Here is a 25,152-nt window from a genome sequence, read left to right on the forward strand (position 1 = left end):
TTTGGTATCTACTCTGCAGTACAGTGCAAAGGAATGTATTTTTCCTTCACAACTTTGAGATGCCACCTTGGATCCTAAACTGTACCGCGTGTACATTTTTGTAACACTCCTCGATCTTTCTTCCTCTCTCTCTCTTTCCTTCTTCTTTTTCTAAATGTTTATTTTTGGGAGAGAGCGCCAGCGGGGGAAGGGCGGGGGGGGGGGGGGGGGGCGGGCAGAGGCTCCGAAGCAGGCTCTGTGCTGACAGCAGCGAGCCCGATTCGGGGCTCCAACTCACCAACCATGAGATCATGACCTGAGCTGCGAAGTCCCCCTCTCAACCAACTGGGCCACCCATGTGCCCCCTCCCCCCTTTTTAAAGACGTTATCGTTGAGTAATCTCTTCCATGCTCTACCGACTGAGCCAGCCAGGCCGCACCACCCCCCCACCCCCCCCACCCCCCCACCCCACCCCGCCTTCGATTTTTCTTTATTTTATTTTTTTTTTTAATTTTTTTTTTAACCTTTATTTATTTTTGAGACAGAGGGAGACAGAGCATGAATGGGGGAGGGTCAGAGAGAGGGAGACACAGAATCGGAAACAGGCTCGAAGCTCTGAGCCATCAGCCCAGAGCCCGACGCGGGGCTCGAACTCACGGACCGCGAGATCGTGACCTGGCTGAAGTCGGACGCTTAACCGACTGCGCCACCCAGGCGCCCCCGATTTTTCTTTAAAAAGTAGCAGAACAGGGGTGCCTGGACAGCTCAGTCGGTAGAGCATGAGACTCTTGATCTCAAGGCCATGAGTTCAAGCCCTGCAGGGGACATAGAACTTACTTAAAAAATAAAGTAGCGGAACACATTGACCTAACCACGTTTGATTCTTTGCGTCCACGGGATTGACCCATCCTTTCCATGTGGATGATGGTTGGGCGCCCATCAGACAGAGCCCAACTCCGGGACGTGACTGTGATCCTATTCCTGCCCCCTAGGCATTCATGGTGGGGGTGAGGGGGTGCGTGGTCACTTGTATGGAGAATCCTCCTCAAGAAAATGGATGCCCCATTCGGAAAGCGACAGGCACTACAGAGTGGACGGACCCTCGGACAGAGCAGGAGGTCCAGTGATAAAGCGCTTGTCTTTTTACCCTGGGGAAATGGATCTGCCCAGGAGGACAAAACCACCAGCACTCTGGGCCTCCGGCCATCACCAGCGGTTCCAACTTAAGGAATAGTCATTAATCACCTTCAACTCCACGACCCACCCCACCGGGGCGGTGCTTGGTCCTGGGAAGTAGAGAGAAACCAGACACCGTTCCTGCCTCCTCGCTGCCCCAACCAGGGAGCATCCGGGCCAGGACCAGGATAAGACACCTGCCCAAAAGGCCACAACACCAGGTTCGATGCGGAGGGGACTGTCAGGGATGAACACATGGTTGTGGCCCCCACCTGGCTGTGTGACTCCCTTGAGGCCCAAGGCCTCTCCCGTTTGGCTCTGCGTCCCTATGGGAAGCATGCGATACATATTCAATAAAGGAGAAGGTGGGATGGAACACAAAGCCAGCTGAATCAGGAAGGCCTGCCTGACGTCTTGGCGGGGGGGGGGGGGGTGGGGGTGGCCTAAAGAACAAGTCAGAATGCCCATGCAAGTCAGAATTTCAGGGCACATGAGGGGGGAACCCGGGCATTGCAGTCTGACCAAGAGCGGGGGCAGGGGAGCGACTGGGGAATGAGGGCAGCGGTTTGTATCCCACTGACCTGCCCAGCCACCTTGAAGTTATGATCTGGGCCTCAAAACTGGGGACCCTTGCTTCTGGTGGGCTCCTCCCTATCATCATGCCCCCACCCCCATGTCCCCGTCCTTCACGGACTCATTCATATCTCAAAGTCAGCCAGCAGGTTCAGCTTCTCACAGGAAGCTGCCCGTACCCCACCGGCCGGCCTGGCCCTGCCCCCACTCCACCCACCCCCACCCCACCCCTCACCTCCCACCCCCGCCCCCGCCCCTGCCCTTGCTCAGGCTGGAACCCTCCTTATCACATCAGATCAAGACGGCCATCAGACTCTGATCCAAGGGATGTTTGTTGAGTATCCACCGTGGAAGGCACCGTTTCATGGGCACCGTGCCCGCAGAAGGCGGCTGCCCACCCCCATTTCACAGAGGGGAAAGCAGCTTGCAGCAGGTAATAGAGAGTCTGACTTCCTTTGGATCTTTGACTGCACACAGCTTTTAAGTCTCACCACTCCCTCCTCTCTTCCTGCCCTCCCTCCGGTGGATCTGACAAAAAGCCTTACCCCAGACCCTCCATTCACCACCATAATTAAACACACCAACCCAGGCTCCTTCCTTTGCTCTCAAGCCATTTTTGAATCTGCCCGGGAGCCACCCTGCTCTCCCTGGAAAGCTTCATTATGTGAGCTGTAAACCTTTTCATACCCTCGTGGGTAGCGTCATCAGTCTCCACATCTAAAAGGAAATGCGGGGGGGGGGGGGGGGGGGGGGGGCGGGGGCGGTGAAGAGACGGTCCATCTGGTTCCGCAGAGTGGCAGGCACAACGCAGAAGCTACGACGTCGTCCGACCGGCACTTGCTCTCAACATATTCCAATGTGGGTCCAAAGGCCTCCCCACCAGACTGGATGGCCTCCCGTCTGTGCCAAGACCAGGGGATCCGTTATTTCCCCATTGGGTACACTGTTTGCTGAGTGCCTATGGTGTGCTGAAGGCGAAGCCAGTCTGGGACTGTCGTAAAGCGACTGGTGCCTGGATTTGCAGGGGTGCACGGAACGCTTCCATTGTCCTGGGGAATTCACCGTTTCAGAGTAAGCTGACCGGGGGCATCCTCCCAGATGCTCGAAGGAGTGCTTCTGGAGGCACACGGTGCGACGGAAACGCCTGGCGGGCTAGTGGAGGTACCACCAACTTCGGGCCACCGCCCCAGGGACTCCAATTCGATTGCCGATTGCCCTATGGCAGTGGTGGGACAGGAGTAGGATTTAAAGGAAAACCCCAGGAGATTCTGATGTGCCAACCAGGGTGGATAAGCGGCTCCCCATAGGTCGATCCGGAAGAAGGAATTTTCCTTCCGTACCAGGGAAGACATTTATTTGTACGTGTGATCGCATTTGCCTGTAATTTGTTCTGGGACGGCTAAGGGGTCCGGCAGAGCGAGTTGAGAGCTTCTTGAAGGCCCCGGGTTTCAGTCCCCTACATTGGAAGTCGAGCCACATGGGCGTGGCCGTGAAGTATTTCTCCCCAAAAGTGTGGGTCACCAGGCCGTGGGCCTGGGCCCACGCCCAGGGACGGGGCATACGAAGAAAAAAAGCACTTCAGAGGCAGCAAACAGGCACGGTCTTGAGCAGAGAAGTAAGAAAGTTTCAGGAGACCGGGGGCGGCGAAGAGGTGGGGAAAGGGGGTCGGCGCGTGTGACCCAGAGAAGAAGCCAGAGGCACGAAAGGGGAACGCGACTCGGCCGCAGAGCCCGATGACCGGAGGCATGGAGGGGGGCTGACCCCAGGCGGCGGACGCCGAGCGGCGGCACGCGCCTGTGCCAGGGGTACTAGATAGAGCCCAGCCTCCGGGCTTCTTTTCCCCCACCCCGGCTAGGAATAATAAGACCATACGGTCTCTGAGCGTTCCCACAAGCGAGGAAACTGCAAGGCTACAACTTCAGGAACCAAAACGCGGGGCGGGGAAGAAGAAACAGCACAGGAAAAAAAAAACAAAAAAAAAAAAAACAAACGAACAGACAGCAGCAAAAAAACAAGAAAAAAGAAAAAAAAAAAGAAAAAAGAAAGAAAGAATGCAAGCAGCACAACACACGAGCCGACAAAGAACAAGCACTAGACTCCACCTGTAGTTCGCAACTCCACAGTCCTCCCCGCGCCCGGAGAGCGGCGGCAAGCGCGCACGGTTTCTAGAAATACTGCAATGCCAGACCGATGGGTGAAAAATGACGGAACGAACCCCTGACCCCCCCCTTACCCAACCCCAGCAAACCCATTTAGAATGCCGTGCTCGACTAGAGAACGTGTCAGATACCGAGCACGAAAAGGACCGCTCCTACACTTGATGGTAGCGAAAAAGGGCGAGAAGCGTTACCGGCCGCTGCCTCCTCCCCGCTACCACCCTGCGGCCATGCATATTGCACTCACGGTGAGCCAGGTCACGCTCAGTCCACATTCTTGGCTCACTATCCCGTGGTACGCGCCACACGCGGTGCAGTTGCGGTTGCCCCCCGCATTCCTGGTGAATTTTCGCGTCCCTTTCCGCTCCCTCCCGTCCTTCCCTAGCGGAGGACTCGCTAATTTGCGTGTCCCGCCCCACCCTACCCCGGGCGGGGGTGGGGGGGTGGGGGGGCGTGCCACAACGGTCCCGCTCCGCCCCTGGCCCGGCCCGCCGGGTCCCCGGAACCCTTCCCGCCGCGGGCCCAGGGCAGGGCAGAGGGGCTGCGGGAGGGAGCCGTGGGACCGGAGCGGTCCGCGTGCTCCCGAGAAAGCCGCGGGGTAGAACGCCGTGCGTCGGGGAGGGGAGCGTCCGCCCGGGCGCCCCAGGCGGGGCCCCGATCTTGGGCGGGCAGCGAACTGCGGCCGGGGCAGGAACCTGCGAGCGTGACTGTGAGCGGCCTCCGTCCTACTCACCTCCTCGCCAGCCTCCGGTGACTGAGACATCCCGCCTCGCCCCCTGTCCCCCGCCCCCCGTCCCCGTCCCCCGTCCCCGTCCCCGCCCTCGCCCCGGCGGGCGTCGGTTTCTTTCCTGGGTTAGTTCTTTTTTTTTTTTTTTTTTTTAATTTTTTTTTTCAACGTTTATTTATTTTTGGGACAGAGAGAGACCGAGCATGAACGGGGGAGGGGCAGAGAGAGAGGGAGACACAGAATCGGAAACAGGCTCCAGGCTCTGAGCCATCAGCCCAGAGCCTGACGCGGGGCTCGAACTCCCGGACCGCGAGATCGTGACCTGGCTGAAGTCGGATGCTTAACCGACTGCGCCACCCAGGCGCCCCTCCTGGGTTAGTTCTTCTCCAAGTCTGCAGTTAGCTAGCTGTAAGGACCGTGAGACCAGCACGATCGCCCCTCGATCTGATTGAGTCCTCGGTTCCGTCATCCCTGCGGGGAAACCATCCCGATCGATCGCAGCACTGCCGCGCGCCAGACTCACTGCCCTGCGTGCGGTCTTTCCCATCCGTTTGGATCCTCAGGACCCTGGAGCGAGTTGAAGTGGTTACCACCCTCACTTCACGGCTGTGATAACCGACATCAGAGAGGTTGAGAAACTTGTCCAGTGGGACGCAGACTGTAGGCAGCCGACCTGTGGGCCTCACCCTCACCCAAGACACCGCCTGCCTCTGGACGTGGACCTTGGAGCAGGGAAGGACTGCTGGGCACGCGCGCGCGCGTACACATACACACACACACACACACACACACACACACACACACACACGGACCGGCACGAGAGAGGCCGAGAGAGGCCGGTAACACGATGGTGACATCTGATCTGCGGTCACGGCCCTGCCCGACCCCGCCTTAGCTCTTGGCTCTGTGACTGTCTCCCGCCCTGAGTTTACCCTCTGTCCCGTGGGGGTTGGGGGCGGGGATGATCTCTCCGTCACGCGTTCTCCCGGAAGCGCGGGGTTGCGCGGGACCCTAAGCAAGTCACCTTCGTGACTGGTTAGCCTCTGAGGCCCTGTGTGGAAATGCCCCGCAGGAGTCCGCTGCTTGAGTAGCAAACAGCGTTTTTGCCAGTCACTTCTCTGGAAGCTTCGTCTCCTCGCTGAAGACCACGTCCTGATAGAACCTAACCTAACGCGGGGTCTGTTTTGAGCACTTTTCCCTCCCCACTCCCACCAGCCCCACTATGATACGGTACGGTACGGGAGTATGTCCTGGTCTGTACCCTGCCTCCCTTCCCACACCCTGCCCCGCCCCCTCGATACCCCAGCTGCGGACGACTGGGAAGATCCCACCTGGACCCCTCTTTCCACCTCTCTGGCGGCCCGTGCACTTAGCCCCGTGCCCAGCACCTAAATATTTGTTGAATGGATGAACGAATGGACATGGATTCAACGAGGTGATCTATCGACCAAGCAAGCTCACCCAGCCAGTGGCCCAACGGTCATCCTGATGGCTCTTGGGGCCTCTCCAACACAAGACCTCTCTGCTTGGTTCCACGTTCTTCAGTTACTAGCCACTTTATGGTTTCCCAGCTGTTTTGACCCTCAAGACACTCCCATTCCTGGCAAAGGACCGTCTCCCGAGGAACCGAGTGCACTGATCGGCCTCTTGGGAGTTAACTGACTGCAGGGTAGCTGGAGTCAGTACCCCTGCCCCGCCGTGCCCCCCGTGGCCCGCACAAACCGACACACACGGGCGGTGGCGCCTGAAAAGCTACGGCTGGCACCAGCCTCACCCAAGAGCCATGTACCTCCACCCAGCTGTTGCACCCTCCTGGTCCCTGGCGCTGTCGCCCCGAAAGCGTCTCCAGCCACGGGTCAGGGACGGGGATGGGGACTCTGAGAGCACCCTGAGAGTTCTCAAGCAGCGTCTGTGTCTGCAGCCTGGCAAACCCAGTAGCTCGTCAGACTCTCGGATTTTCACCAAGCGCTCAGGTTGTAAACTCTCTCTCAGTACCGTTCTAGATGCGCATTTCTCTCTTTACGCTACCTCTTTGTTCATCTTTGCACCTCTGTATGTGAAAACCCACATTTGTCATCTTTCCCCCGAAGTGCGTGACTTTGCCCACGTTTCATCAGGTCGTTTTTTCTTTTTCCTCTTTGTCTTTAATGTTGATCATTATTATTTTTTTTAATTTTGGAGACAGACCGACCAGACAGAGACAGAGAGACAGCACGAGCGGGGGAGGGGCAGAGAGAGAGGGAGACAGGGCCAGGGCGTTGGAAGCAGGCTCCAGGCGCCGAGCTGTCAGCACAGTGCCGGACGCGAACTCGGAACAAGCCTCGAGATCATGACCTGAGCTGAAGTTGGTGCTTAACCCACTGAGCCACCCAGGTGCCCCTCTTTTTTTTTTTTTTTTTTTTTTTTCTGATCCCATTCTGGCATCTCCTATATAATTTGGAGAAAAAACCCTGCCTGTGGTTTTGACTGGCAAATATTTATTCCCCTTTCCGTTTTTGTTGTTGTTGTTTTGTTTCTGGATTGTTGTTGTCGTTGTTGTTTTTAAAGTAGACTCCATGCCCAACGTGGGGCTTGAACGTGAGGCCCTGAGACTGCGAGCGGCATGCTCTACACACCGAGCCCGCCAGGCGCCCCCTTTTAAAAATATTGTACAGACATGAGGGGTGCCTGGGTGGCTCAGTCGGTTAACCATCCGACTTCTGCTCTGGTCATGAACCCGTGATCTCAAGGTCCCTGAGTTGGAACCCCGCCTGAGGCTCTGCGCTGACATCTCGGAGCCTGGAATCTGCTTCAGATTCTGTGTCTCCCCGGGGCGCCTGGGTGGCTCAGTCGGTTAAGCCTCCGACTTCGGCTCAGGTCATGATCTCACACCTTGTGAGTGCCAGCCCCGCATCAGGCTCTGTGCTGACAGCTCAGAGCTCAGAGCCTGGAGCCTGCTTCGGTTTCTGTGTCTCCCTCTCTCTCTCTCTCTCTCAGCCCTTCCCCCGCGCTCTCTCTCTCTCTCTCTCAAAAAATAAACATTAAAAAAAAAAAAAAAAAAAAGGATTCTGCGTCTCCCCCTCTCTCTGCCCCTCCCCCGCTCACTCTCTGTCTCTCTCAAAAATAAATAAACATTAGGGGCGCCTGGGTGGCGCAGTCGGTTAAGCGTCCGACTTCAGCCAGGTCACGATCTCGCGGTCCGTGAGTTCGAGCCCCGCGTCAGGCTCTGGGCTGATGGCTCAGAGCCTGGAGCCTGTTTCCGATTCTGTGTCTCCCTCTCTCTCTGCCCCTCCCCCGTTCATGCTCTGTCTCTCTCTGTCCCAAAAATAAATAAACGTTGAAAAAAAAAATTTAAAAAAAAAAAATAAATAAATAAATAAACATTAAAACATTTTTTTAAACTGTACAGACATGAACGTTACATATTCACATTGACCAATGTTTTGTAAAAGTTGGACTACCGGAGTCTGAGTCCTAGGCGGCATTGGGTCCTCTGGAAAGAAGCTGCTGGGACTGAGTGAGGCGTGCAGGAGGTTGATTGGGGGTGCGGGGGGTGGAGGGTTAATAAGATAGAGGGAGGAGGCAGGTGTGGGCAAGGAGGGCCTCAGAGCTCTGAGCAACCGGACAAAGCCTTGGCCAGTCAAAGGGAGGCCTCTGGAAACAAAGTGAGCCGGCTAGAGGAGCCCCGCATGTGAAAACCCAGTAGAAATGGCCAGTAGATATGGTCGGGCCCCAGTACCCCATGGAGCCCCGTACCACCCCCCCACCCCCACCCCCACCCCCACCCCGCTCCGCTCCCCCACTGAGGGCCCCGAGAGAAGCAGTGCCGGCCCCGTGTGCGACCTCCGCGGCCACCACTGCAGCCCCCGCTGTTCACGTGCCGTCGTGCCAGGTCCGGGGTGGCCAAGAAAGGGCCGGCGGGGCCATTTCCTCTGTTGGCTGTCCAGTGGCTCTTATTCCTGCTCGGGCTCGACCCTGATACCCTACGTTCATCTTAGGACTGATGGACAGTCCGGGGCCCTGGTCTCTGACGGTCCCATGGTAAGCATCCGTCTCTACAAAGGCCCAGCAGCATGCCGGGAGCTGCTTTTCAGAAGGTGGAGAGGTCTCTGGCGTTTGGGGCCTGGAGGAGGCCTGGCTCCAGAACCCGAAGGGAGGGGAGCCCCCCCCCCGCCCCCACCATGTGACCCTTCGCCCCCGTGGTGGTTTTGCCATAAACTCCACACCTCCACACAGCATCTCTTCCTTCACGGACCCGCCCGCGGCCGCCAACACGGTGGGGTCCGCCGGATGCTGTGGCCCCAACAGCAGGGCTGCCCCTCTGCACCTCGCAGGCCTTCAGAGCCCTTCTCTCTCTGCTCCGCACCCGCCTCCCAAGGTGAGGGTCTCCGACGTCCCGCGGTGCGTGAGCCCAAGCAGGGTGTCTACGTGTGGAGTGGGTTGCTTCCAGAACCCGCAGAGGCCCACCGGGCCCTGGGTTTCCTTCTCTTTCAGCGGCGGCGGGTGTATAAAGAGGAAGCAGTTTTTCGGGACTTTGGAGGGGATGTCCCACAATGGGAGTCCTTAAACGCTGTGCTGCCCTGTTTCTTTCACTGTAGGGTTTCCCTCCCTCTCTGACTGCGGGGCACCGGAGTGCCTGTATCTCTTGATGGCCTCTGGTGCGCCAGCCGCCCAGCTCATCCTGTCCCGTCGGTGTGATGCCACAGAGGGGATAGATTCGATACTGGGGTCTCTGGGATGAGCGGGTGGCCCAGGCCCCTTGGCCCCTCGGAGACTCGGGGGCACAGAAGGGGTGACGTTGCCCCAGGGTGGGGGGCAGATGTCAGCCTATAACTAAGTAACTGTGCTTTTCTCCCCACCCCCCACCCCCCACCCCCGCAACCCGCCGGCCGACTGTCTATCCTTTGCCCATTTTCTGTTGCCTGTTCAACTGTAGGGTATCCATTCCCAGGAACTCAGAAACGGACGCCTGGCATCGGTTAGCCCAGGGTGTGCTTTGCTGGCAACGGGGTGTGCCCAACCCATGAGAAGAAATCCTCTGCGGGGGTTTTAGAAATTTCAGTTCAGGAGACGATCCCGGATGCCACCATGATCGGTTGCTCCGCTTTCTCTGTCGGGGACTGTAAGGTTTCTCGGGGTAGGGAGGCCCGTCTGCCTCTTTCATACCTAGGCATCTGTCTCTCGGTCTTAGCACACAGCAGTCATTCAAGACATGTTTCCTGAACGCATAAACCCCGATTGGTAACACTCGCTCGTTGGTTCCCCCTGCCTTCTATCAGCACCCCAGGAGCCTAACTTAATACTCCAACCATCCAGTCCCAAACGTGCTCAAACTTGCTAGCACTTGGGGAGAAGGAAAAGAAATGAGTGGGAAAGGGGAGGTCCGGAGTCTCATGAGGCTAAGGAGGCATGGAGAGATGACATCTTGCTATTTCTGTCGGGACCTGAGGGGACCCATAAAAGGGCACATAACGACACACGGCAACAGACTAGGAACACGAGAAGAAATTACGTGGTCGGTGTGCTAGATTTGGGTGTCTCTTCTTTCTTTCCTTCTTTCTGTGTCAGCCTATGAGAGGAAAAGAAGTCTCTTTTTAAGTGGAGAGTGTCACATATTTTTCCTCATGTAGGACACAGTTTTGTAGAAGGAGGTGTATGGATTGGGTGGAGGGATACTGTTGTTAGCTAGATTCATTTTTGTTTATTGTTATTATTTACTTTAAAACATTTTACGTTTATTTATTTCGAGAGAGCGCGACCGAGCAGGGGAGGGGGAGAGCGACAGAATCCCAAGCAAGATCCGCCCTGTCAGAGCAGGGCCTCGCGTGGGGCTCAAACTCACCAACCGTGGTGAGATCATGACCTGAGCCGAAACCAAACGTCGGACGCCTAACCGACGGAGCCATCCGGGCACCCCTAGATTCCTTTTTTTTATAATCATGGGTCCCCCTCAGCGCTAGCAGAGATTTTAATCCAGATCTGCCCTAAAACAATATAGGAGTATAAAAAAGACCCGATGATTACAGGTGGACAGAAACTGCAGGGAACCCTGGAAATGTCCGCCAACACAAAGGTATTTTTTTAATCAAGAGTGCACATTGTGGGGGCGCCCGGGCGGCTCAGTCGGTGAAGTGCCTGACTAGGGCTCAGGTCATGATCATCTATCTCATGGTTCCTGAGTTCCGGCCCCGCATCAGGCTTTCCGCTGTGAGCACAGAGCCCGTTTTGGATCCTCCGTTCCCCTCTTCTCTCTCTGCCCCTCCCCTGCTTGTGCTCTCTGCCTCTCTCCAAACAAACAAAGTGTAAAAACCTTAAACAAAACAAAACAAAACAAAACAAAACGTGTGTACATCGTGGGTGCTCCACAAATGTATTTCCCGTGAATGGAAACCCTGGGAGAGACAAGTGAGCGAGCAGGAACTCTCCGTTTTCACTGTGGGCACGAGCCACAGCCACTTGTAAACGTAAGGCCTTTCTCTAGTTGTGGCAGCGGACTGTCAAGAGGCCTGAAGGGGAAGCATCTCCCTGACAAGACAGAAAGTGGGTACTTTATACCAGGCGTTGGCCGACTACAGCCAGTAGTCCGCTCTTGTAAGGTGCACTCTTGTAAGGTCCGCTCTTGTAAGGTGCACGTTAACAACGGATCGTACATTTTTAAAGGGTTGTGAAAGAAGGAATATGTCACAGAGACCTTTGGGGGGGGGCCCGTGGAGCCTCAACTTTCTACGATGTGGCTGGCCCTTTAGAGAGAAAGCATGCCCCCCCACCCGCCCCCGTCTCATACCACCAACGGTGAGGTTAAGAAAACATTTCACCTTTGTGCAGCAGGCAAAAGGGAGCACGGTTGAGAAGGTATGTCACTTTGTAGGTATGGACCTCCTACGATGATAACCTTCCGCTTAAAAAATGACCACCGACTTGGGGCGCCTGGGTGGCTCAGTCTGGTTGGGCCTCGGACTTCGGCTCTCAGATCATGATCTGGCAGTTCGTGGGTTCCGGCCCGTGTCGGGGCGGGGGGGGGGGGGGGGTCTCTCTCTGACCCTCTTCCGCTCACACTTTGTCTCTTTGAAAAACCCTCTTCCGCTCACACTCTGTCTCTTTGAAAAACAAGTAAACACTAAAATTAAGACAAAACAAACAAACCACCTGCTTACAGTATTCAGTCATTTACATGCCATAGACCCCACTCAGGAGCACGACCAGGAGACGGAAGTAGTAAGAGAGGTGGTCCCGTGTCGGGTTTGGTCGGACTCCACATCCGTCCAGCCTGGGAGCAAGAATTTGGAAGCTTAAGCCCCAACAGCAGGTGTCTTTGCAAACTAACTCCTAGCCGGTACTCCCCAAAAGATGCAGCTGAGAACAACGATTTCGGGGGGGGGGGGGGGGGGGGAGAAGCTCCGCGCTATCTTACAGGCGCCCGTCGTGCACGCCAGCCTCTAAGAGAAGGAAAGGAACTGCCGAGGTTAGGCGCACCCACCACCCACACCCGCAGGACCCCAATCAGTTTGGTAACTGCGCGCTGATCTTAAACACCACAAGTACCACCTCCCCCCAAGACGGAGGAGGACACCGTTCCTGGAAGTACTGCAATACCAGGTCGATGCGTGGAGTGGACGGAGCAAGCTCCTATTCCATCTCCCAGCTCCAAAAATCCATTTAATATATTGTCCTCGGATAGAGGACGTATCAGATATTAAACTGATAAGAACAGATACTACACTTGATCTTAGCCAAAAGGCCGAGAAGCGATACCGGCTCTGCTCGCCTCCCCGCCACCACCCTGCCGTCATCCACATTGCACTCACGGTGAGCCGGGTCACCCTCCTTCGAGGTCTCACTTCCCTCGCTTCTCGGACTTTGGTATGGGAGCCACACTAGGCAGCAGGCTCTTGTGCAGATTTTTAAATCTCTGCCTTTTAAAAGAGAAATTGTGTTCTCTGTCGTTGCTTCGTCGCGCTCCCCCAGAGGCCATTTCTCATTTGAATGCCCCGCCCCTTCCGCGCGGCCAGGTGTAACCGCGCCCACCATTTCCCAGTTCTCTTGAAGGGCTTTGTGGGCTGGAGCAGAACCTAGGTTGAGGCCAAGCTCCCAGTTGGTTTAAAGCTTTTGCCTGCGTAAAGGCAGGACCAAGGGGGAGGTGGGGATGGGGGTCTGGGAACTGGGGAGTGTGTGGAAGGGGGCTGGAGCAGAGTGGTCCGAGTTTGAAGAACGTCGTCCGTCCCGTCATCACTGTAGGACCCTACGGGGCTTGCTGTCTCCAGGGTGCTGGGAACCGAGAAGCGCCCGGCTGAGGTCTCCTGGAAAGGGCTCCAGAGAGAAGTTGGGACCGGAGATTGGGCCCTAACAGGGCTGCTACCCTGCCTTGGTCAGCAGGGCTCTTGGGCAAACTACTTGACCCGACCCCAGTCGAGCCTCAGTGTCCCGGGTCCAGACGTGGAAACCTTCGTGCCTTCCTGAATGGGGTCGAGGGAGCACGGAACGTAGCTAATGAGGTGACCTCAATTTAAGCCGTCTAGAATATGGGTCCTGGGTCCCACGAGGTACCAGTGAAGGGGCCATCGATTGTGACACCGAAACAACGGAGCGGCAGTACACAATCCAATAGGACACATTGGTTGTTTGGGTCCGACTTGTGCCCAGTGCTTTCTTTTCGGGTCAAACTTGCAAAGTTTACCTACAGATGGAACAGTTGAGACAGAGAGGTTAAGCAATTTGTCCAAGACCACACAGCTTAGTTGGTGAAGAGGCTGGGTAAGGTCTAGAAAGCCAAGAGCTCAGGGCCTGGAAAGAGCACGGGGGGGGGGGGGGGGGGGGGAGCAAGAAAGAAAGAGAAAAGTTATTCTTGTGTGTCCAGCCCAGGAGGAGACTAAGCGTTGGCTGAGCCTGACACACAGGTAGGTGTGCGGGCGCGGACAGGACGGAAGCCATCTAAACCCAGTTTGCCTAGTGTGACCTAGCGTGGACCTTGTCCTCCTCGCTTCACCCTCCGCCTTCAATAAACCATTTGCCCATTGTCCTGTAAACTAAGAGATGATGAGATGAGAAATCATTAGACAGAATTATTAGGAATAACGACACGTGGGGTGCCTGGGTGGCTCAGTCGGTTAAGCGCCCCACTTTGGCTTTGGTCCTGATCTTCAAGGTCGGTGAGTTGGATGGAGCCCCTCATCCGGCTCTGCGCCAACAGCACGGAACCTGCTTCGGATCCTCGGATCCTCGGGTCTCCCTCTCTCTCCGCCCCTCCCTCGATCGTGCGCTCATGCGCGCGCTCGCCCCCCCCCCCCCCCCCAATAAACAAACAAACAAAGAAACAAACATTTTTTTACAAAGAGGGAATAACAAGACATGTTTGGTACGTAGCATATCTGTGAGAACCAAGCACAGGGAAACACCTCAGGCCATTCACTTCTCTGTAGCTCCTCATCTGGAAAGCGAGAGTACTAACAGCAAGCATATAATCTTAATCTTCCCTCCTCCACTCAGGGCCCCTGTTCTCCCTTGCCTGTTTTTTGTTTGTTTGTTTGTTGTTTTTTGTTCTTTATTCCATAGTCCACAGTTATATTTCCAGTGCTTAGGACAGTACCTGGCATATACTGGACACTTTGTATATTTGGTCGAATAAATGAATAAATATTATATAATGTGATCTCTACATACGGAAGGTCATCGGCAGACCTCCTGGCTTGTGGTAATTATGACCCTCACTGCGTTCTACCAACTTTCTGCTCGCTTCCACGTTTATCTGGTCATCTCGTGCGTGTGTGCTCGCTTATTCATTCATTCATTCATTCATTTATTTATTTATTTATTTATTTATTTATTTATTTATTTATTTATTTAAAGTAGGCTCCATGCCCAACATGGGGTCTGAACTCACGACCCTGAGATCATCGAGAGTCCCATGCTCTTCTGACGGAGCCAGCCAGGCGCCCCACCGGGCTCCCTCCCGGAACGTCACGGGCATCTTGATCTGTGCAGTGAGGTGCCTGGGATGGCAGACATGCATGTTCTGTCATCGCAAAGGAGTATTTCCCATTGCAAATTAATGGTTTCTCATTCCAGTTCACGCACCGGCTTCTTGTGAGTTTGGTCAAGTTACTGAGTGTCTCTATTCTTTGCCCGTTGTCCTTTAAATTGTTCATCATTTTGCATTTCCACCTCGAGCACAGAGCACACTTCCTCGTATCCGTCCTAGTATAGGGATTGGGAGTAGAAGTCTGACGTTACTTTTTCTGGATGGCTACCCAGCCGTCCCGGCATCCTATACGGAATAATAGCCCACGGACCGTCAGGTTCAGACGCCACCCTGATCATGTAAAAAAAAAAAAAAAAAAGTCCTCATACGTATTTAGATCTATTTCCGGATTTTTCTTCTCTCTCTCTCGTTTTAAAAAGATTTTAGTTTTAAGTAATCGCTACACCCAACGTGGGGCTCGAACTCACAACAACTCCAAGATCAGGAATCACATGCTCTACCCACTGGCCCGCCAGGCACCCCTGGATTTTTCTAATAAAAATTCTTCTGATAACCTGTTTTTAACATTTTTGATGCAGGCGCGCCCGGACGGCTCAGCTGGTTAAGCAACCATCGGCTCCTGATTTCGGCTCAGGTCACCATCTCACAGTTTGTGAGTTCGAGCCCCTCAATGGGCAGTGCGGAGACTACTTGGGATTCTCTCTCTGTCTCTCTCACTCAAAACACAAACATATGCATAAATAAGCAAACTTAAAATTTTTGATTCAACTGATTCTCCAGTATCACACCTACTCCGTGACTGGCACCTGTGGGCCCTGGGTCGGCAAGGGGCATCTGCCAAGCTCTTCCAGTCCTCTTCTGCTGCCATTCAGCCACCATCACACCCCCACAGAGCCTTGGGGGATGCCCACGCACAGCAGGAGGGTGTCTGCCCCCCTCCCGCCCGCTGCCAAGGACACCAACTCCAACTCCAGGCGCTCCTGAGCGTTCCCTCCTCAGGCTTGGCAGGGCTGTTGGGTCCCTGCCAGCCCAGGAGGACAGCGTCCTCAAGTCCAATCCCCACCGCGTCTGTGTTTTTTTTACCTGGCCCTGCGGCAGCCCTGCCTTCATCTCCACGTCTACCCTGTCCTCTTGCTCCTGAGCCGAAATCGGACACTCAACCGACTGAGCCACCCAGGCGCCCCTCCAGCGGGTTCTTTTTTGTCCCCTCAGCTCAGCTTTCACAACTAGTTGAAGAGACCCGGTCGGAGAGACATGCCATTTTGTTTTGTCTGACTTCCCCTCCCCTCCCCTCCGCTCTCAATTCTTCTCCCCTCTCCTTTTCCTCCAGTTACACACAAAGGCTTTTGCTTCTGTGACTCCCGTCAGAACCCGGTCCGTCTGTCTGACTTGGCAGTGGGCAAGGGAGATTGTTTTTTCTAGCAACGGCTGGCCACGTTAGGGTCACATATACCCTGTTTTAAAAATGACTCCGGGGGCGTCTGGGTGGCTCGGTCAGGTGAGCGTCCGACTCCTGATTTCAGCTTCAGATCGTGATCTCACGGTTCTTGTGTTTGAACCCCATGGCGGTCTTTGCGCTGACAGCGCACAGCCTGCTCGGACTTCTTTCTCTCTTCTTTCTCTGCCCCTCCCCCCCCCCCATTCTTTCTCTCTCTCTCTCTCTCTCTCTCTCTCTCTCTCTCTCTCTCTCTCTCTCTCTCACACACACACACACACACACACACACACACACACACACACACAAATAAGTAAATAAACTTAAAAAAAAAAAATACAAAAGGCCCGAGGTGGGACATTTTACCGCAGTCTCGCTGCTCAAAGCGAGGTCTCCAGATCAGCAGCATTAGGGTCCCGTGAGCATGCTGGAAACGCAGGACCACGGGCTTCTTAACAAGACTCTCCTGGCGTGTGTGTGTTTGTGTGTGTGCGTGTGCGTACGGGACCGTTTGAGAAGTGCTCGGCGACGGCACTTGATGACTGAGGGAGAGAGACCGGCAGAAGCAGCAGATATATTCCTCAGGATCTCCACTCTCACTACCGATACATGCAACCCAATTTCTCTCCACCCTTCTCTCACCCTGACCTTCTGAGTCCCTGAGGAGAGTCTGCAAACGGTTTCTAGAACCTTCTGGTGCCGAGACAGAGAAAAGGAGCCCATGACACACGAGCTAACTTTTTGGTGTTTCTTTTGTTTGAATTGTAAGTGACCGGAAGGCTCCAGGAACTGTGGATGGGATAATAAAAAAGCACAGAAGATACCGAAGGTCATTAATTAGATTCACTTGCATGTTCCTTGAGAGACAGGAGCCAAGAGGTGTGGGACTGTTCACGCTGCATTTCTTTGATGGGGCCGGGCGGTGTTACCCCAAGCCAGCCTGAAAACCCTGGATAGTTACACGTGATCAAGGCAGTTGCAAGGGCCAGAAGAGTACCTGCCCCCAACCCCCCCCCCCCCAACCTCCCGCCCCGACTGCGTTCGGGATCCCGGGGCTAGAAAGAATATCAGGGTTTGTGTGCTGGACAGCAACTTTCATGCCCAGCTAGACTGGATCCATAAAACTAGTTAGACTCCCCCAAGAACCGGGCTTCAAAACTTGCCTGCCATCCTTGGGCACCCACCTTGGGCACCCACCGTGGGCCGGGTCGGCAAATCCCCACATTGTCCTTTTGGTCTTCCAACGATCCCAAAGAGAAGGTGTTACTTATCGTATTTTACGTCCAAAGAGATCCAGGCCGCCGAGGCCCCACCTCCCAACATCCTCAGCTGTCTTGCTCTGCTTCCTCCCACAGAATTAAGGGGACCCTTCGTCTTGGCTGGTTGGTTTTGCGTCTTTGCGATTGACGGGTCCTCTCGTTCCCATCCACTTTCTGAGGAAAGTGGATCAATCAGCGTTCACGATCCCCACTTAACAGATGAGAAAAGCACACTTTCAGAAAGAGATTTCAAGCTAACCGGACTTGGGAGACAGACTCAGATGTGTGGGGGGCGGATTCAAGGAGCCGGACACCTGGCTGCTGAGGGCAGAACGTTGGGTGCCTGGCCAGGGGTTTAAGATCCAAAGTGGGTTGCCAGGCAGCCGGCTCCTTTACCTGCACTGCACCGCCTCTAGGGCTGAGGCATCATCTCAGCCGATGAACCGATTTTCTTTTTCTCTTTGGGGGAAGCAGGGAGCAGCTGAGGGATGGACCCCCCCCCCCCACACACACACCCCCACCCCGCCGACCCCTGTGCGTCAGGACCTCCCAGCACCTTGGGAGTCATCCATCCTGTGCTTAACTTAGGTGACAGGAAAACCAAGGTCCTGAGACCGGAAGGTTCAAGGCCATCCAGGTGTCAGACACAAGAGGGTGTGTAAGCCCAGGCTTCCTGTTGAGACCCCCTCAGAGGGTAACACTCCATGATGGAGACTGATTTCATCCATCCCTTGTACTTTGACAAGTACAATTTCTTTCTTTCTTTCTCTTTCTTTCTTTCTCTCCCTTAAGTTTATTTATTTTGAGAGGGAGGGAGGGAGGGAGGGAGGAGAGAGAGAGAGAGAGAGAGAGAGAGAGAGAGAGAGAAAGTGTGGGAGGGCGGGGAGGGGGGAGGGAGAGAATCCCAAGCAGACTCCGTGCTGTCAGCACAGAGCCCCACGCCAGGGCTGGATCCCACAAACTGTGAGATGCTGACCTGAGCTGCATTCAAGAGCCCGGCACTTAAACGACTGAACCACCCAGGCGCCCCGGCAAGTCCAAGGTTTTGGTAAGTCTAAGATCACAAAACAGAACTGGGTAAAAATTTCCACAACTAATGGAAAAACTGGACTCAAGTAGAATAAATATTAATTACATGAGACTGAATGAGTTGAGGAGGAGGATCATTTTTATGACTTCATTGCTTGTTCTTTAATGTTTTGTGTTTCCAGATTTTTTTTGAAACCTTTTTTATCTTTTCTCTTAAGCTATCGACAATTTGGCAAATTATACCTTTGTAAACAAAGATGAAACATTTACTTTTTCTCCCTACATGATCCCTCCAGAATTCGGAAAGTTTTCAGCATTCTTCTTTCTTTTCTTTTCTAATTTTTAAAATATTTACTTACTTGTTTACTTTGAGAGACAGACAGAGAGAGAGAGAGAGAGAGAGAGAGAGAGAGAGAACGTGAGTCGGGGAGGGGCAGAGAAAGAGGAGAATGAGAAACCCAGGCAGGCTCCGCGCTGTCAGCCCAGAGCCCGAGGTGGGGCTCAAACTCACCAACCGAGGGTTCATGACCTAGCCGAGACCAGGAGTTGGATGCTTAACTGACTGAGCCACCCAGGCGCCCCTAGATTCATTCAGTTGTTATAATCATGAGTCCTCTTGAGCGCTGGCAGAGATTTTAATCCCGATCTGCCCTAAAACATAAAAAGTCCTGGTGATGACAGGTGGAGGGAAACTGCAGGAACCACGCGTTTAACGAAGAAACCCTGGAAACGTCCGCCAACACAAAGGTATTTAAGGAAGAGTGTACCGCGTGCGTGCTCAACAAACGTACTTAATTAACATGGATGGAAAACCCGGGAGACACAAGTGAGCAGGAACTCTCCGTTTCCACTTTGGTCACGAGCCACAGCCACTTGTAAATGTAAGGCCTTTCCCTAGTCGTGGCAGCGGACTGTCAAGAAGCCTGAAGGGAGGCATCTCCATGACAAGACACAAAGGTGTTGTATATCAGGGGTTGGCAGACTACAGCCCGCACCCACATCTGGCCCGGTCCACTCTTGGAAGGTGTGCGTCAACAACGGACACTTTTAAGGGGTTGGAAAAGAAAGAGATGTCACAGACCTCCCGGGGCCGTGAAGCCTCGGCTTTTCACTACGTGGCGACGTCCGTCTCGTACCACGAACGATGATGAGGTTAGGAAAACGTCTTACCGGGGCAGAAGGTAAAAAGAAGCGCGGTTCAGGAGATACGCCACGTGGGGGTATGGGCTTCCCGCGATGGATCTCGTAGCAGCCTTCCATCGAAGAAAGAACTACCGTTTCGAGACGTCAACTGGTAAGCTTCCACACGCCCCACACAGAAACACGAAAAACAAAGAGTAGCACAGATAGGTCCACGTGGAAGACTTGTCACGGGAGTGAGCATCCCTCCCCCATACTGCGTGGAGCCAAAAACCGACGACCAAAAACACATGCGCGTCTTCTCCCAAGCCACTTACCAGGGGGAGCAGGGAAATTCCCGCAAAGCCTACAACATCCCAGCCTGCAGAGAGAAAGCTCAGAGCCTCAGGAGAAAGAGCACAACGCAAGCAAGTATTTACAGGAATAACATGAAAAGGACGCAAGAACTGACTTTAGGCACCACAGATGTTGTCCCCCGAGCGGGGGTGCACCGTTCCTGGAAGTACTGCAATACCAGGTCGATGCGTGGAGTGGACGGAGCAAGCTCCTATTCCATCTCCCAGCTCCAAAAATCCATTTAATATACTGTCCTCGGATAGAGGACGTATCAGATATTAAACTGATAAGAACAGATACTACACTTGATCTTAGCCAAAAGGCCGAGAAGCGATACCGGCTCTGCTCGCCTCCCCGCCACCACCCTGCCGTCATCCACATTGCACTCACGGTGAGCCGGGTCACCCTCCTTCGAGGTCTCACTTCCCTCGCTTCTCGGACTTTGGTATGGGAGCCACACTAGGCAGTAGGCTCTCGTGCAGGTTTTTAAATCCTCTACCTTTTAAAAGAGAAACTGTGTTTCTGTCGACGCTTCGTCGCTCTCACCCAACGCCGTTCCTAATTTGAATTCCCCGCCTTTTCCCGCCCGCGGAGGCGTGGCTAAAGCGGGCCCACTGGACCCCGGGATCGCTTCCGCGCGCCGAGAGTCGAAGCCGCGCCGGGCGGTCGGTCTCCGCTTTTGTGCATAACGGAGACTAAAGACGGGACCAAAGAGGATCGGGGGTGCCGTCAAGAGGGGCCTGTGGAAGGGACCTCTTGGCGGAGGGTCTTCTTGAGGCAAGGCAAAGTCGCAAGACCCTTTCCCTAGAAACTCCGAGACCTTACCGTATTAAATTGGTCGCACGCCGGCGCAAAGACGACCTTGGTATCTGTCGGTCGAGCAGCTCCTTCTGAGTCAGGGGAGCGGCACGTCTGCGGGAGGGGCTTCCCGGAGCCGGTGGTAGCCTCCCTGCAAGGCGGAAGGCAGGTGGCAGAAAGTGTAGGGCAGGGAGGAGGCCTGCCACATCTCGGGAGGCGGGGCTGGGCCGCTGGAGGGATTCCCCCTCGCCCCCCATCCCTCCCAGCTCCAGCCCTTGCGTCTATTCCTGCTTCTTTCTGTGAATGAATCCTATCAATAGCTTTTTTAGTCCCTAGCTACTGGACAGTGCTCAGCACACATGTGGCACCAGAGAAATACTAGTTGAAAAAAAGAAATTTCGGGTGCCTGGGTGGCTCGGTGGGTTAAGGGTCCGACTCTTGACTTTGGCTCAGGTCGTGACCTCACGATTTGTGAGATGGAGCCCTGCATCGGGTTCTTCGCTGACAGCACAGAGCCTGCTTGGGATTGGGATTCTCTCTCTCTCTCCCCCCCCCCCTCTCTCTCTCTCTCCCCCCCCTCCATCTCTCTCTCAGAATAAATAAATAAACTTAAATAAAAACTAAGAAAAAAAAGAAATTTGGTGAATGAATGAATGAAGTGCACATGAAACGATACATAATGGGCTTCGCTTGCACCTGGCCTGACGACATAGGACTCTTTGCGCCTCCTACTCCCAGATCTGTGTTCAGATATGTGGGTATCAGACCATCCTTTTTTTTGTTTGTTTGTTTTTAATTTTTTTTAACGTTTATTTATTTTTGAGAGACAGAGAATGAACAGGGGACGGGCAGAGGGAGACGGGGAGACGGAGACACAGAATCTGAAGCAGGCTCCTGACTGTGAGAGTCAGCACAGAGCCCGAGGCGGGGCTTGAACCCGGAACCGCGAGTTCAGGACCTGAGCCCAAGTTGGACACTCAAGCGACTGAGCCATCCGGGGGCCCCTGTATCAGACAGACCATCTTATACTCGCTCGTTGGGTTTTGCTGAGAGGGGGGTTGCTATCATCTGAACGCCCCAAGCAATTGTTCATCTCTCTTTGGCTTTCCTGTTCTGCCTGGTATTCTGGCCATCCGGGCGAGTGTCTCAGTCCCCGTCTGCAGCTGGATGCACCCCCCAGGGCAGGAGCGGGGTCTGTCCGGTCTCTGCTTCCAGCACCCGCCCAGGTGTGTCACATCACGTTACAGGAGATTAAGGACAAATCAGTTAACGATGAATATTGGTGCAATCCCTATCAGAATAACACCAGCATTCTTCAATAGAGCTAGAAGAAACAAGCCCCAAGTTTGTATGGAACCAGAAAAGACCCCAAATAGCCAATGCAATCTTGAAAAAGAAAACTGAAGCTGAGGCATCACACTCCCAGACTTCAAGATGTATTGCAAAGCTGTAATCATCTGGACAGTGTGGCACTCTTGCAAAAACAGACACTGAGATCAATGGCACGGAATAGAGAACCCAGAAATGGATCCACAAACATATGGCCAACTAATCTTTGACAAAGCAGGAAAGAGTATCCAATGGAATAAAGACAGTCTCTTCAGCAGACAGTGCTGGGAAAACTGGACAGCAACATGCAGAAAAAACGGACTTGGACCACTTTCTTATACCATACACAAAAATAAACTCGAAATGGATGAAACACCTTAATGTCAGATAGAAAACCATCAGAATCTTAGAGGAGAAAAAGGCAAAAACCTCTTTGACTTCGGCTGTAGCACTTCTTACTCAACAGGTCTCCGGAGGCAAGGGAAACAAAAGCAAAATGAACTACTGGGACCTTCTGTACTGCAAAGGAAACAATCAGCAAAACTAAAAGCAACTGATTGAGTGGGAGAAGATAGGTCCAAATGACATACGAGATAAAGGGTTAGTATCCAAAATCTATAAAGAACTTATCAAACTCCACACCCAAAAACAAATAATCCAGGGAAGATACGGGCAAAAGACATGAATAGACACTTCTCCAAAGAAGACATCCGGATGGCCAATCGACACGTGAAAAAATGCTCAACAACATTCGTCGTCACGGAAATACAAATCAAAACCACCGTGAGTTACCACCTCACACCTGTCAGAATGGCTAACGTTAATAACTCAGACGACGATAGATGTCGGCGAGGATGTGGAGAAAGAGTATCTCTTTCGCACTGCTACTGGGAACGCAAACTGGTGCAGCCACTCTGGAAAACAGAATGGAGTTTCCTCAAAATATTAACGATAGAAATACCCTATGACCCAACAGTTGCACTACTAGGTATTTACCCAAGGGATGCAGGTGTGTTGTTTCGAAGGGGCACGTGCACCCCAATGTTTATAGCAACGCGATCGACAACAGCCACAGTATGGAAAGAGCCCAAATGTCCATCAATGGATGATGGATAAAGAAGATGTGGTGTATATATATATATATATATATATATATAATCAATGGATGATGGATAAAGAAGATGTGGTGTGTATATATATATATATATATGACATATATATGATATATATGTATATGTACATATATACATATATATGTACATATACATATATATATATATATACACAGTAGAGTATTACTCGGCAATTAAAAAGAATGAAATCTTGGGGCGCCTGGGTGGCGCAGTCGGTTAAGCGTCCGACTTCAGCCAGGTCACGATCTTGCGGTCTGTGAGTTCGAGCCCCGCGTCAGGCTCTGGGCTGATGGCTCAGAGCCTGGAGCCTGTTTCCGATTCTGTGTCTCCCTCTCTCTCTGCCCCTCCCCCGTTCATGCTCTGTCTCTCTCTGTCCCAAAAATAAATAAACGTTGAAAAAAAAAAGAATGAAATCTTGTCATTTGCAAGTATGTGGATAGAACTAGAGGGTATTATGCTAAGCAAAATTAGTCTGTCAAGGAAAGACAAATATCGTATGACTTCACTCATATGAGGACTTTAAGATACAAACCACATGAGCATAAGGGAAGGGAAGCAAAAATAATATAAAAACAGGGTGGGGGACAAAGCATAAGAGACTCATAAATATGGAGAACAAACAGAGGGTTACTGGAGAGGTTGTGGGGGGATGGGCTAAATGTGTAAGGGGCATTAAGGAATCGACTCGTGAAATCATTTTGCAGTATATGCTACTAACTTGGATGTAAGTTAAACAATGAATAATTAAATGAAATGAAATTAAAATTAATTTAATTAAAAATAAAATAAAATAAAATAAAATGAATACATGCAACCCAGACCACAGAAAAAGTACTTTTTTCCTAAAATATAAAGAGCTCCTGCAAATAATTATAACAGACAAACCATATAGTTTTTTAAAAAAAGGGCAAAGGCCAGGTGCAGACAATTCACAGAAAACAAAAAGTGGGTTTTTTTTTTTTCTGTTTAGTTTATTTATTTTGAGAGAGAGAGACAGAGCACTTGTGTACAAGTGGGGGCGGGGGGGGGGGCAGAAAGAAAAGGAGAAGAAGAGAATCCTAAGCAGGCTCCGTACTGTCAGTGTGGAGCCTGATGTGGGGGTCTAACTCAGAAACTGTGAGATCATGACCTGAGCCAAAATCAAGAGTTGGATGCTTACTCAACTGAGCCACCCAGATACCTCCAAAAAGTGGTTCTTAAGCTGACATAAAAAATTAAATAAAAACTACAGCAAGATATATTTTTTTCCGTCCCTTGCCCTTCCTGTCCTGCCATTCCCTTACCCTCCCAGCTGGGCTTGCTGCAAACCCTACTGGCTACCCTGACCGGGAAAGTCTGGCCAACCTCCAGGTGCAGGAGGCCAATATGAGCCTTGGGTCAAGGAGTTCCAATTCAGAAGCCAAGAAACTTGTTCATGGGGCTCAGCTTACCCTGTGACTTTTTTTTGTTTTTGTTTTTTTTTTTTTTAGTGTCCCTGTGTGTGAGTCAGGTGCTGTTTATGACACATTCCTGGTTACAATCTTACTTAATCTTAAAAAAACACATTTTTTAAAAAAGGTAAACTTGGGGCGCCTGGGTGGCTCAGTCGGTTGGGCAGCCGACTTCAGCTCAGGTCATGATCTCGCGTTCCGTGGGTTCAAGCCCCGCGTTGGGCACTGTGCTGACAGCTCAGAGCCTGGAGCCTGTTTTGGATTCTGTGTCTCCCTCTCTCTCTGACCCTGCCCCGTTCATGCTCTGTCTCTTCTCTGTCTCAAAAATAAATACACATTAAAAAAATTTTTTTTAAAAAGGTAAACTTTACCCCCAAGATAGGGCTTGAACTCACAACTCTGAGATCAAGAGTCACGTGCTCTACTGAGTGGGCCAACCAGGAACCCCTCATTTAATCTTTACCAGACTCTTGGGCAGTGTTATCATTCCCATGTCTCAGAGAAGAAATCCAGCTCACAGAAGCTACCTGACTTACCCTGGATACTTCCAAAGGTCTTCCAAGTCCAAAGTTCTTCCCACTAGGCCAGGCAGCCAGCTGTCAGACAAAACCCTTAGCTCATTCATTCCTTTATCTAACAATAATTTGCTGAGCGCCTATGATGTGCTAGGCCCATTAGAGGCTTGGGATTATAGCAG

At 52.8% G+C, this 25,152-nt stretch overlaps 2 long non-coding RNA genes and 2 other non-coding genes across 7 annotated transcripts; all 4 read right to left on the reverse strand.

Annotated features, from left to right (window-relative positions):
• Window positions 1-10,004: 10,004 nt before the first annotated feature.
• LOC147574379 (uncharacterized) lies at window positions 10,005-11,914 on the reverse strand. Its single transcript, XR_015244186.1, has 2 exons — window positions 11,762-11,914; window positions 10,005-10,159 (listed from the first exon to the last, which is right to left on the reverse strand). It is a non-coding gene; the product is annotated as an uncharacterized LOC147574379 (long non-coding RNA).
• Window positions 11,915-12,149: 235 nt separating this feature from the next.
• LOC147574380 (U2 spliceosomal RNA) lies at window positions 12,150-12,340 on the reverse strand. The gene has a single exon (XR_015244393.1). It is a non-coding gene; the product is annotated as a U2 spliceosomal RNA (small nuclear RNA).
• Window positions 12,341-14,146: 1,806 nt separating this feature from the next.
• Window positions 14,147-19,775, reverse strand: LOC147574381 (uncharacterized). 4 transcript variants are annotated; one of them, XR_015244190.1, is made up of 6 exons: window positions 19,371-19,775; window positions 18,801-18,935; window positions 17,165-17,471; window positions 16,650-16,790; window positions 16,368-16,543; window positions 14,147-14,896 (listed from the first exon to the last, which is right to left on the reverse strand). It is a non-coding gene; the product is annotated as an uncharacterized LOC147574381 (long non-coding RNA). The 4 variants fall into 4 exon arrangements; XR_015244189.1 differs by having other exon boundaries at window positions 17,165-17,434; window positions 18,801-18,940; XR_015244188.1 differs by having other exon boundaries at window positions 17,186-17,471; window positions 18,801-18,940.
• Window positions 19,776-19,909: 134 nt separating this feature from the next.
• Window positions 19,910-20,100, reverse strand: LOC147574382 (U2 spliceosomal RNA). Its single transcript, XR_015244390.1, has one exon. It is a non-coding gene; the product is annotated as a U2 spliceosomal RNA (small nuclear RNA).
• Between the last annotated feature and the right edge of the window lie 5,052 nt (window positions 20,101-25,152).

Source organism: Puma concolor, chromosome E1 (assembly GCF_028749965.1).
Source record: "Puma concolor isolate L17-30 chromosome E1, mPumCon1.1.hap2, whole genome shotgun sequence".
In the NCBI taxonomy this organism is placed as follows: Eukaryota; Metazoa; Chordata; class Mammalia; order Carnivora; family Felidae; genus Puma; species Puma concolor.